The 13,248-nt window shown below is 37.1% G+C and overlaps 1 long non-coding RNA gene across 1 annotated transcript in view; it reads left to right on the top strand.

The window, feature by feature from the left end:
• LOC140332027 (uncharacterized) overlaps positions 1-9,425 on the top strand; it is a 23,935-nt gene extending 14,510 nt beyond the window's left edge. The window contains exon 4 of the long non-coding RNA XR_011921017.1: positions 8,271-9,425. This is a non-coding gene — a long non-coding RNA (uncharacterized lncRNA). The remainder of the gene's footprint in view (positions 1-8,270) is intronic.
• Positions 9,426-13,248: the final 3,823 nt, after the last annotated feature.

A 13,248-nucleotide genomic window follows, 5' to 3' on the forward strand; every position in this document is an offset into this window, starting at 1 on the left:
ACAGAAAGCACAGTAAAAGTGGTATCAGTGCTGTGGCAGCAATCTGCCGCCAGTAGGCAGTGACTATTGTATGTACTGAGTGCCCTACTTAGTAAAACACAAAACATATTGCTTTTTATGGAACAATAAAATGAAAATGGGGTGTACCCAAAACCTCATTGGTATACTTCATTACCCACTTTGGGTACAGCCTTACTTACCTTCAAAGACATGAATATAAAGGCAGCAATGAATCTCCAAAATATTCAGACCATAGTGGGACACTAAGCTGCAGTTCTCAACAACTAATTGGTTGTAAATGCTTTATTATTGGGAGACAAGGCATGACACTGAAAATGAAGATGGCTGGAGCAGTGAATCTCTAGTATCTGGGGATCTGGTGTGAGACTTCTAGCAACATGTAATCTTCAATCTGGAACCTGATAAGAAAGGAGATACATCTGAGATGGCTGACTGTGGAAACCAGTAGTATGGGTCAAGCCTGTTTTTTTTAGCCTACTAAAGGTAGGGCTTATACCCAGGAGTATACTGTGTCCTCTAATGAATACTAAGAGTAATAGAAGCTTTCCTGGTGTATTTTTTATTTATGCTGCTATGAATTAGATTAGTCATGGATGACTACACAGATGACAAATTCTAACACAGAACATTAAAGTGATGTTGTCTTGTCCTTTTATAAGTTATGGAACCAAAGTTAAAAAAAGAGTCTGGAAAAAAAATTTAAGTAGACTGCTTGTTGTGTACTAGTTCTAGGGCAACATGTGTCAGTTCAGCTTTACTTACAGTGATGTACTAGTCCTGGAATTAGTGTAAGGGTTAGAGGTTGAAGGATGCCTGCTTCCAGCGGAGAATATTAAAATCATGGAACATGAAAGCAATTTACTATGGCTCATATAGTCCAAATGAACACAAATGAATAACATTTTTCTTATAAAACAAGTTATACAACAGTATGCAGTGATGTAAAAATCAATGTTTGAACAGAAGGGATACTAACAGAAATCACATCAACAACAGAACATGTATAAGCGTACAATTAAAAAAGAATTAATAAGGAGCCTTGCTAGTTAAAAAGGATGAAGTGTTTGATAGTTATTTTAAATCAGTCATGTAAGTAATGGGTATTTATGGCATTTCATCACATTCTCTACTTTTTACAATGTACGTAACTCTAAACAAACCCAGATGTCAGTTGTTATTAAGTCAGTCTAGTTTTCCGTTCAGATGTCATTCACACCATAGCTTGTGAAACTTAACAAACTCTTCACAAAAACACATTTATGATGGATGCCAAGTGGTCTGATAGAAGGAAACAGATATTGATTTTTAATATTTTCTTCAAACCTGTTTACTGTGGGATAATGCAGCAGCTGTGTGATTGCTTGTCTCAGAATGAAAAGGATTATTACCAGTGGCTTTTGATGAGATAAATTACCTAGAATGACTCGAATGGCTAAAGGGTATACTTTGATGTTATGTCGCTTCATTTACTCTTATGACTAAATGATTATTGATTTTATATTTTTAAGCTCTTGAAACGTGGAAAAAGTTGGTGTGGAAGCCTAGCTGCGTTCGTTTTATTAATTTATTTCTTCAGGGCATAATTCACTTTGGACCAGGTTGTGAAGGTTTTTGGGTTCATGACCGGCTCCAGATACAGTTGCAAAGAAATGGCTTATTTATATAGTCATTGAAAGTAGTCTCAAAATCAATATAGTCTGGGACTGGATGATTAAACCTAGTCCCTTTGTGAGATTCATTCCTGTAGCTACCTCTGAAATGATCTTGACTGAAGCAGATTCATGCGATCAAGTCTACAAGTACTAAGTTTGTTCGAGTTAAAATATTATTTTTTATTCATCTTTTTTTTATCTTGTATGCTCACTGAATGACATTTCAGCAGCCAGGGAAAAAGGCAGTTGATTGACTACTTCAATGAAATCACTAATCTGCATTCAAAGAGCTGCCTCCAAAGACTACTTAGATTTTCCATGGATAGATTTAACTACTGCTTTGATCAGTTAGTCCCAGTATGCAGTGGATTTAGGTCTCTGTACTTCTGTCGGCAGCAGGAATCCAAGGTGTACACTAAACCTTTAAACAGTGTTTATAGTTCAAAACAACAATTTGCCTTTTGCGTACAACAGACACCTACATACTTCTGTGAAGACTGATTTTTCTAACACAATTTAATATGATGCTCAAATAAATGTTTTAGTGAACTGTGCGTTTGCATCTGTCAATCAGTTTAAGCAGTTAGTATTTTCCACGAAAAACAAAATCCAAGTGATTTTATTCCATCGTATTGCAATATTGTATTTTCTGTTTACTTTTCTGCACAGATTTTCATCTATATTTATCTATACCTTTTTAATTTGTTTGGTTCTCCTGTTGCAATGCTGCATAACAAAACACATATGCACTGAAAAATTAGGAATGAACTAATCAGTTCAATCTACTTAATAAAAATTGTAATGGTAACATCAGCATTAAGCTTTTGAAATAAAATTATGTGTAACCATTCTCAATTCAAATAATATGTCACAAGTGTTTAAATAAGTACATAAACTTAAATCAGAACTAAAAGTTACAAACAAAACATTGCAAACAGCCTGCTCTTTATTGCCGAAGGGATAGGCTATGCCTCTTCTGCAGTAGGACAAACATACCTGCCTGTTTGTGACACTTTGTTGAATGTACACTGATCTGTATGTACAATACTGGAATACTTGGGTGCTGGGAATGAATGAGTTATATTCTTCTGGCCTGGCCAATCAAAATAGCCACAGACCAAAAACTCAAAAGTGGGGTAAGGTGTTGACTCACCTGGCAATAGAGTGGGTAGAAGTGAATTTAGTTCTGCTTTAAAGTAATGGTATGTATGTTAATATACTGCTCATCTTAAATAAGGATAAACTCTAGGTAAAAATGCACCAAAGAATGTATTTATTTCAACTTTTTTACATATATTTTTAAATACAACTACTGTAAAACTCACATTTGACTTGCTTCTTGTAATTTCCTTGTAAAGCTGCAGCCAACCTGAGAAAGAAAGGCAATGCTAAGGGCCAGTGGAATGTCCAAAATATTGATTTGTTGACAAGGAAAAAACTGACAGTAGAGAAAAAAATGGTATTCTCATCTAGCCTTTGCTTCTCTTGTGCTGTTTTTTAGGACCGTGTAAGCCATTCACTGTGGTATAATACAGAACATGTCGTATTCAAGGACAATGTTTACTTATAAATATTTATATGTTTGCAAACCAGGTGCCTCACACTAAAGACATGGTAAAGTTTCCCTAAAAAAACAGAAAATATGTGTATCATGTGTTAGATTCAGCACCAATCTCACCTCCCTTATGACACAGGGGAACAGAATGTTATATCTGTTGAACACTTTACCATGGACATTAGCCTTTCCCATTTACATAGGTCATTGCAAGATGACTGCTTCCATATGTAAGCTACACTATGTTAAGGTTTATTTTTCCTTAAATATTTAAAAAATAATCCCTCACAAAAATAATCACATTTTTACATAAAACTTTATTTTCCTAATTACTTCTCTCTTTTTTCTTACATCATAGTTTAAAGGAATATTATTATAAATAATATTATTATTGTTTATAATTAGTGTACAATAAACAGGGGTTTTATATGACAAACCTGCATACATAACAAGTAAAAAATAATAAGGAAGCCACTGTATATCCCCAGCACACTCAAATAGATGATGGCGTTGCCCTACTCAGAGAGGTTCCATGTTACATGTATGGTGGGAGTGTCCGGCCATGTGCCGTTTCTGGGAAACTATGGTTAAGTCATATAATGATTGTACAGGCTCTGATATTTGTAATAGTTCCAAGGAGACTCTTTTGTCTATGATCCCGGGTTCCATTAAATCCGCCAAGCATGATGTACTTTGTCACGTTCTCACAGCTACCAGAGTCCTTATACCTAGGTGTTGGAAGCAAGTGTTGATTCTGTCTATTAAGGACTGGTTCATGGATGTTGAAAAAATCAACCAATCAAGGAACAATTATTCGCAGAAGATGACGACAGGCTGGAACAATTTAGGATGACTTGGAAGGCAAGGGATTGGTTTAAAGATTCCCCTCAATTTTATACTTACCTCATATAATTGAAGATCTAGCTCTTTCCCTGACCAAATTCCCCAGGCTAGTTTGTTTGTTTGTTTGTCCTGTGTTTATTTTTATATGGGTACCAATAGTATTCCTGTATTGACATTTATGTAACATTCTCTGTTATTTCTGGCACATGAGCGGTGTGGCACTGGTGGCCAACTGCCCATTCACGAGTACATGTCGGGGGAACCATATCGGTCCCCTGCCCATTATGATTATTTTTTTGATGTTTTAGTCTTTGTATGCCACGATCACAAGAATGGTTCATGTACCTTTTCCTGGTTTATTGTGTTGTTTTCTGTATTGTGTCTTCTGTATGGTATTTTATCTGTTTAAAACCAATACAATTATATTTCACAAAATAATAAGGAAGGGGAGGAGGATCCTGTCCATTAAGAACTGCAGTCTAAAAAGTGGGGCTACTTAATATTAAATGAGTAGAAAAAATAGAATGGGGGCTAATTGGTGATAATTAACCGTCAGATACAGGTGGTTAGACACGTTTAAGAGCCTGTTTTAATGCTCATAGAGCTGAAAGGGTGTTAATGTATCAAGTGCGAAATGTTAGTAGGACAGCAAAGCACAGTAGTTTGGATTTGATTTTGAATGTAGACATTTGCAGAGAGAAGCAGCAGATGAGATGAAGTGGTGAAGGATACATAAGTATAGCTGCATTATTCACGATAGATTGCAGAAGCGAATGTTTAATTAGTTTAAAACTAGAAAACAGAATGTGTCATTAGTCAAAGTGAAAGATAAGGAGAGCATGTATCATTAGTTTGGGGGTCTTTGGCCATATTTTAGTCCTGATACAGATGCTGCCCAGGTGGAAGAACTAGGGATGGTCTGCATGTGGCGAGTGGGGGAGAGTGCAGTCACTATACACCATACACATACACCAATACTATATAAACCAGGGCTGTCCAATTTTTTTTTGGAATGTAAAAAGTTTGACCTGTATGTGGCCCTCAAGGAAAATACAGCCCTGGTATAGATCATTAACAAGTAAATAATGTATATTGGTGAGCATTGTGCTTGCTGGTCAAATCATTTTGGATTTGAAGTAATTTGGATTACATTCTAGTCACTTTGTCACAAACAAATCACTATTAGTAAAAAATTCTGTCACCTACTTTTCATGAATGGCTACTTTTCAATGACAAGGGCAAACGCTTTATCAGAAATGACACTATTATTGAGTTTGAACTTTTTTTTGTCTTTAACTTCCTGGATATTTCATTCCTTTTGTCTTTATAGATTTGGCCGTGCATCATTAAAAAGTTATAAAGCATGTAATTCAGATTAGTAGGTAACCATGCATGACTAGTTAACCATGACCATGAACATTTACTGAAATTTAGAACTGAACCTATAACGAGGAAAACTAAAGCAAACTCTCAGGCATTAGATTTGCATGGAGCCAATGTTCTCGTAACTTTTTCCCTGCAAATGTTTTTTCTTTCTGTTTTTCAAGTCATAAATACTTTTTGTTCTTAATAGTTTTCTTCATTTAAGTTTTTAGTTTTACTTTTAAAATCACAACATTAAAAGCAAGCATTTTTTTTAAATTCCTATAAATGCCTATATGGCATTTTAACATGTTTATGGACAATAATACTGCATTAAAAGGGGTTTAAAAGCCTAAAGACACTTACAAAACTCCAAAATCATGATTTGGACATGTTTACACATTTTTGAGGTTTTAAAACATACATTTAAATGTTTTTAAACACCTTCTATTTTTTTAATAAAAGTGTTTCTAAATGTTTTTTAAACTTTTTCATTGTATTTAGTGGAAGCATTTTTAAACGTTTGTAAATGTCAGAGGAGAAAGCTGTGAACTTAGAATGCAATCCTGTGCTCAAGAAAAGGATCAAAGCTCTGTTTCTATATGGGGACAAATAGGGAAAAATGAAGTGACTTGACTTGGGACTCGAATTGGAAGAATTCTTGGTGATTTGAGACTTGACTTGGGACTTGGTGTCAAGAACTTGGACTTGACTTGGACTTGAAGGGTGACAATGCTGACCCTTTGGAAATTAGGTCATAGTCTGTGCAGCAGAATGTAGGGGTAAAGTAAGTATGTTGAGAATTTAGACTCAGACAGTAACCAGTATGTTGTTGGAATCAAAATGAGGGTTGATTACTAGATGAAGGTGAAGAAAGGATAACTAGAAGTGTAAATGCTTCTAAATGGAAAGCAAACTTGCAGTCTACAGGAACCAACTGCTCCACCTCCACAATCACAATCCTCACTTTTTTATTAATGATGCTGGTGTCATGTCCAAACCAAAATATTTGACATATAGCGCAAAGTATGCATTGCCAAAGTATCATGTACTCATTGAGAGTCCCTTAAATGACCTTTAGTAACTCTGTACAATTGTGAGCAGGATTTAGGAACCCCAGAAAACTGAAAATTGAAGGATTTGAATCTTTTCTATGTTGCCCTCCAATTCACATAAAACATTGGTGCTTTTAGCTGCTTTACTTAATCTCCAGTTTTCTTTTTACAGAAACATATTTGAGTACCTACAACCTATGCCGGTGAAACATATAATTCATGGCAGTTAATAAACATTTACACAGAAGCCTAATCGTTTTTTTTTTTAATAACCTCATGTCATACTTACAGAAATAGGCCTTTCTATAAAAGATGCAAATGACAATTTCTGTCAGAAATCCATGAATGAATAGGTTTGAAAACATAAAAGAGGATTAGGTCTATAGCACAAACATTTTCTGTTTTATCCATTCCCTATATGACTACAACACTTGTAGTCTAAAGTGGTCTAAAGTAAATATTCCATATAAAAAATGCCATGTTCTCCCAGCAATTGGAGGGCTTTGAAAAAAGTGGGTGCCCTAAAGAGAATGGTTTTTTTTAGAAAAAAAAATTATTTTCCAGTATTAAGGTTTTTTTGTGTCATTCAGTTGTATGATGTTGCAGAACCAAAGTGCAAGTCAGTCCTGGAAAATTGTGACCTAGTGATGCTGTCAACACAGGTCTAAACATAGAGCAGATAGTTATTAAATGCCCAGCATATGTGAGTGACTAAGGGTCTGGCTCCAAATAAGGTCAAAATGTGGACAGGGACACTAGCCCTAAATATCAAATTATCGCTGTCCAGGGGTCACTGTACCCCAAGCTCAGTGCTCTCTTTATATCATTCATTGCAAATAGATGCTGTACTGGGATGTCTATATATGACTCATTTGAAAAATGCAGAATTTAGTAACTATTTAAGAACATATTTATACAAACAGGAATGTATGATTCACATAGTGAAAGTACTTGCAGCAGCAAACAGATATTCCTATTTTATGACCAATATAATAACTATACACCTGAGTGTCATGCATGTAAGACTGACTAATTGTATGCAAACTCTTGTATGGATAATTAACACCCTGAGCTGTAACAATGCCTCTAACAGAAGTTTAGCATATTAGAAAATGAAAACTTGTTACCTGTAGCATGATGTTATGTTTTAAAGGTGACCAGTTTTATACGGCTATGATGAGTATTTAATTAGTTTCCTCTAGGCAATTATCATCAAGGTCCAAGTTATGGTCTCCCTTTAAGCAAGAATACCTTCATTAGGAAGACTCATAAAAACGTCAAGTGATTGTAATAAAGTCAAGTAATATGCTTTCCCTTTGAGGCCATTAGCTGTAGTAATGATTTCAGTGAAGGTGATAAACTACTTTACAGTTAAATTACAATACAAGGCTGAATTTTCATGTTTTCAAGAAATGTCTTTGTACTTCCATACATCCATTTTAAAGCTCTGAAGAAAATTATGCTACAGCTAATCCCCTACTTTTTTTTTCACTGGGACTCCTGGGATTTACATTTAAAAATGAAAATGGAAAAAAAATGTTACATATAAGGGATTTGACTTTTCCTTGTGAACAATTGATGAAATAGAGATATGCAAGTATTGAAGCCCCAGCATGCAGAGAATAGGGTTGAGTTGCTAATACCTGTATGCATTGCTCTTTTTACTGCCTTATATCATTTCATGCCTACTGTGAAACTCTTACTTCAGTAATGCAAAGGAAATAGAGGTATTCAAGTCTGATACATAGAAAGATTAATCACTGTCTTTTTCTCTTTCTACAGCAAACTGAAAAACTGCATTTAAATACCTTGCTGAGCTTGGCCTTACCACATGAACAAAGTGATTGAACTGATAACCTCACACTTTTGGACTGAAAAAAGCAGTATCAAGTGAAAACTAAATTCACCAGTTTACAATATAAACATGAATTAGTGAACAAACAAATGAACAAATCAATCTGATCTTCAAGTTTAGCAGAAATTTCAGTTAATTTTTATTGAGCCTGTTTTCTTTTCCCCAGTGTTTGTAAATTACCTTCTTAGCAGTGGATTATTTCTTATATTCGTATTAAAAGTGAATTTTTTTGCCAACAATTGTGGCGATATACACCCTATCCCTGTGATGAAAGCAAATGACTCACGCAAGTAAAATACATAGGGATATGTTTTACCTGCCAAAGGAGCTGGGAAAGTATTATGATCTGGCCCTCATGTCTGGTTAACACTATGGCAATGCAGGAAGATCCCTGCCATGTGAATAGACTTTAGGGAGAAGGAGATAGAAAATTGTTTGTGTGGGTCGGTAGTGGGGGGTTATAGGTCTTTCTTTAGTGGGCTTAGAGATTTGTTTTTGGTAATTTGTGGTTCTGCTGAAAACATTGGAATGTTTGTTACATTTTCCTGACCCTTGAACTATCTGCTATACACATTTTTGCACCGTGTGTTATGTACTCTTGTATTTAGGGGGTAAAATTTGTATTGAGGGACTTGTACTACACTCTTAGCTTTAAGCACCCCTAAAAACCCCTAGTATGCCAGCCACTGACACTATCACAACACAGTGGCAAGGGGAGATATTAAATGATCATTTTGCAAATGCACAGGATTTTACAGACACTGAAGGGTAAGGTAAAACTTTTGCCATCTTTGCTCTTTCAGCCTACCTACAAGAATCTAGAATAGCTTAACATGGCTATACTATTATTTCTTTAAAGGTGGCACTGATAACTTTTTCTCTGTTTGTATTTCAATATTTAATATATTTTTAAAACAAATACATTTTACATACATTTCAACACAAACAAGCAATATTGACTTATATGGAACATTTCCAACAACAAACATATGTATTAGGTCAATATGGAGTAACAGTACAGGGTAAAACAAAACAGCACTATAAAACGGTTTAACTATCTTCCCCCTCTCCGGGAACTAGAGTACCTTAACCATTCCTTGAGCACCACAAATATAGAATATTTACATTAAATTCAGGGATTGGCTTCTGCTTTCTTTGTTAATCTAGATAGAAATAGTATGGACTGAGGGACACACAGGAAATTAGGAAAGGAGGGCAGGAGACTTTCCGCTTAGAAAATACCTACCGGTAGGTAGGGTGTTACTTCTAAATGGGGAAATGCTGTCACCTTGAATTGTATCCTACCCTTGGATCCTAGATTAAAATTTTTCTACCTTATTGATAAGAGTACTAGTGAGCCTATTAACCATTATCCAATGTAACCTTGACACAATAGGTTCCAGGGAAATATTAGCTTTCTTGCACTCCTTTGCTAGGGTAATATGTGCAGCTAGAAGGATAAGCTTAATTCATTTTTGGAGTGTGAAGGAAGCTGTTGATCTATTTTGCTAAATAGGGCTCCTCCTGGTGACTATCTCCATTGCCACTATTTCTGAGATACGTGAAAATACTGTTGTCCAGAAGGCTTGGGCTTTCAGATATGACCACCATATGTGAACCATCATGCCTTGTCACTACAACCTCTAAAACAATGTGGAGAAGCTGAGGGGGGTACCTAGCTATACGATCCAGTATTAAATACCACAGTAACAGTACTTTAAAGTTCGGATCAACAAAAGCAGAGTTTAATGATAGCTTGGAAATTGCTTGAGCTATTTCACTCCACCCTTCTAGCTCCCAAGTCTGGCATAGGTCAGACTCCCATATTTCCATGTACCTTAATTTTGTGGACGGACCGTAACTATACGTATAATAAAGACATAAGACCCTTAGTGTCTGCTGTAGATTGACAAGAGCTTTCAAATGGTGTAGACGGGTAAGGAGGTTCTGCTACTCTGAGTTTTAAAAAAATAAATTTGAGTTGCCTATATCAAAAATGTTCTGTGGTGGGGAGTTCTCTTTTGCTTACCAAAAATTCAAAGACAAATATATCCCGCACATTTATATTATCCTTAATACTCATGAAATCTTTATTGATCCACCATTTGAAACGATCAGGATCCCTGTCTGGGGGAAATTCTGGGTTATCCCAAAGGAGGTGGGGGGTAAGAGGACACATTTTTTTTGTTGGAATGAAGTCCTTCCTATATTGAGAATGAATGAGCTAAGGCAGGGCATCCATATGGTGGCCTAGATTTTTCAGAGATCAATACCATAGCTGCTATGAATGTCTCTGGACATGCCAGTCTTTCCAGTTTAACCCACTGTGGCTTAGGGCCCATTATGTTACATAAGGATAGTTGAGCTAGATGGGCTGCATTGAAACAGATATAGTAATCTGGGAAATATAAATATTTTTATAGTGGCTATAAGCCCAATCTTAGCGACTTAGCCCATCTTTGTAGATCTGAGAGAGTGTTTTTGATTAGTGGGTCGTAATTAGCTTTATATAGAGAATGGAAATTGGGGGTCAGCTGGATTCTGAGATACTGTATTGATTTCTCTCCCCATTGAAAATTGTAATTGCTTTTAATAACTTCAATGCGTTGGGTCTGTATATTTATATTTAATGCTTGCAACTTTGAGCTATTGATATGGAGGCCCAATATCTAAGATATATGAGAAAAATGAGTTTCTTGCAATGCTAATATGTCAATTTTAAGTGAGTTATAATAATTGAAGGCTTTGGATCTATAGATGTAGTACTAATTGGAGTAGTCATTGTTAATCTATAAGGAAATTTCCTGAAGACCATGAGGTCATGCTGGGGAAGCCTCCATGTGATGGGGTCGGGGTTAAGTGGGTCAAGGGGACAAACATCAGGGGACACGTTAGAACAGTTGCTAACCATGGGTATCCGGAGAGGACACCCTGCCACCAGGGCCATATCACCTCCAGTGGTGAAAGGGCCTCCCCAAAGGCCTGCCTAATGTGGAGCATCAGGTTGCTCCGTCATGGAAGGGACATTTCCCAGGGGCCGGTTTTATATACCACACCCCTATCAATTGACCCTTAAAGTGCAGGGCATGTGTAACCCCTCCGTTTCCCTCTTTATAACCATGGATAGGTATACATTAACAAACAATGTAGAATTCAAAACTGATTACAAAAATGTCCTAGAGAACTGTCAACTTTTTGTGGACAAGGGGACAAGTTTAGGTATGAAAAAATTGCAATAATTTCTGTTAACCAATCACTAACTAGAAAATAACCTAAACAGGTAACTTAAAACCTTAAACTCTCAGACTCCTGTCATGAACAAACAGGATCACTGCAAAAAGGATATCGCTTAAAAAGGTTTAAAGGGTTCAGGTGGGCCCCGGTTGGCTCTAGTAAAAGGGTCAGAGTTACAGGTGAATCATCTTGATTGAATCAACATCTGTTCTGGAGAAGTGGTGTGAGTAACCTGCTAGGGGTTCATTTAGAAGATCAGGTGGAGCTGTTTGCTCCTCTGGAACCAGCTTTCACCTTACACCACACTGGGTATAGTGGTGCTCGGTCACCCTTCGGTGGTGACGAGACAGTAGAGCTTTTTGGAAGTAGATCCAGATTTCTTAATACTTTTTATCCTTCCAGGAATTATGTAAAAGTGTAACCGTCCATTATATTGGAACAGCAGGCCCAGTGATACCTTATATTTTTAGCAATCAAAATCTGCAGCAATGGTTTCAGGGCCCGCTGTTGCTGAATCGTGAATGTCTGAGAAAATTTTCACTGGGTAGACCTCCATCTGCGATCATCGGTATTTCTGGTTGCTCTGAGTAGGGCTTCTTTAGTTGAATACTTCACTATGATATTGCGCAAGGGACCATCAGGTCTGAATACTGCCAGGGCTCAATGGACTCTGTCCAATTCTAGGTGGGTATCCAGGATGTTCGGAAGGACAGAATGTAGAAATCTTTTAGTATATTCTTTAAAAGCCTCCATTGATGCGGAAATGATTGCGTTGAGCTTGGTCCTCTAGATCATCAATCTTCACATGGAGGTCATCAATTTGGGTGTCCAGAACTGTGATTTGTACAGTATCTTGCTCAACTCTGTCATCCAGAATGGTACATCATGCCAAAGGCTTCAGTGGAGGAGAAAACTGTGCATGCATCATGTCTGCCCCTCCAGATGCGGGGAAGCTGGTGAAGCTATGTGCAGCAAACAAGTGTGTCAGGCTGCTGAGAGCTAAGGACAGGAGAGCAGGGACCATGTACAGAGCTCAGTGGTGATGCTGGTGGTGAGGCTTCCCCCTCCCTCTCTCTTTGACCTTTCTCCTTGGTCCTGCTAGCTATGATGCCTGAGGCTGCTTTGGATGCCACGTGTGCAGCCAGTTTCCATGAGTTCACCATCTTAGTTTTAGCTGCCTGGGAGTCGGATAAGCCTTTTTTTTTTACTTTCCCTCTGTCTTTCCAACCATGCCTACTGCTATTTCCAGGTGGTAGGGATGTTCCCCTACTTGTAGCTGTGCTCCCTTGCTGTGTCACTGTTAAGAGGGAGCCAATTACATAGCCAGAGGGAAGCCGCATGGATCACTGCGGACATCCGCGCTGGCGCATGCGCTCTACCTTTGCCTGTGTTTGACCCTGGTTTTTTCATCTGACCTGCTTTTGCGCTACATTATTGTCTGATACTGTTGACCTCCCTGAGATCTGCTTGATTTAAATTACAAATATATTACAATATACAAGCAATTACTATTCAGTACACAAAAAATATACTTTTACATCTTGACAACTACTTTAAAGCATTAGTAAAACTCCATGTTGCTCTTTTAAGTCATGAATTTTCTTTGCCACGTGCCTGCTAGCTGGACTGCTGTGTAGAGGTAAATGTAAAAACAGCGTACACAGCTCAGTG

Source organism: Pyxicephalus adspersus, chromosome 5, assembly GCF_032062135.1.
Source record: "Pyxicephalus adspersus chromosome 5, UCB_Pads_2.0, whole genome shotgun sequence".
Classification (NCBI taxonomy): domain Eukaryota; kingdom Metazoa; phylum Chordata; class Amphibia; order Anura; family Pyxicephalidae; genus Pyxicephalus; species Pyxicephalus adspersus.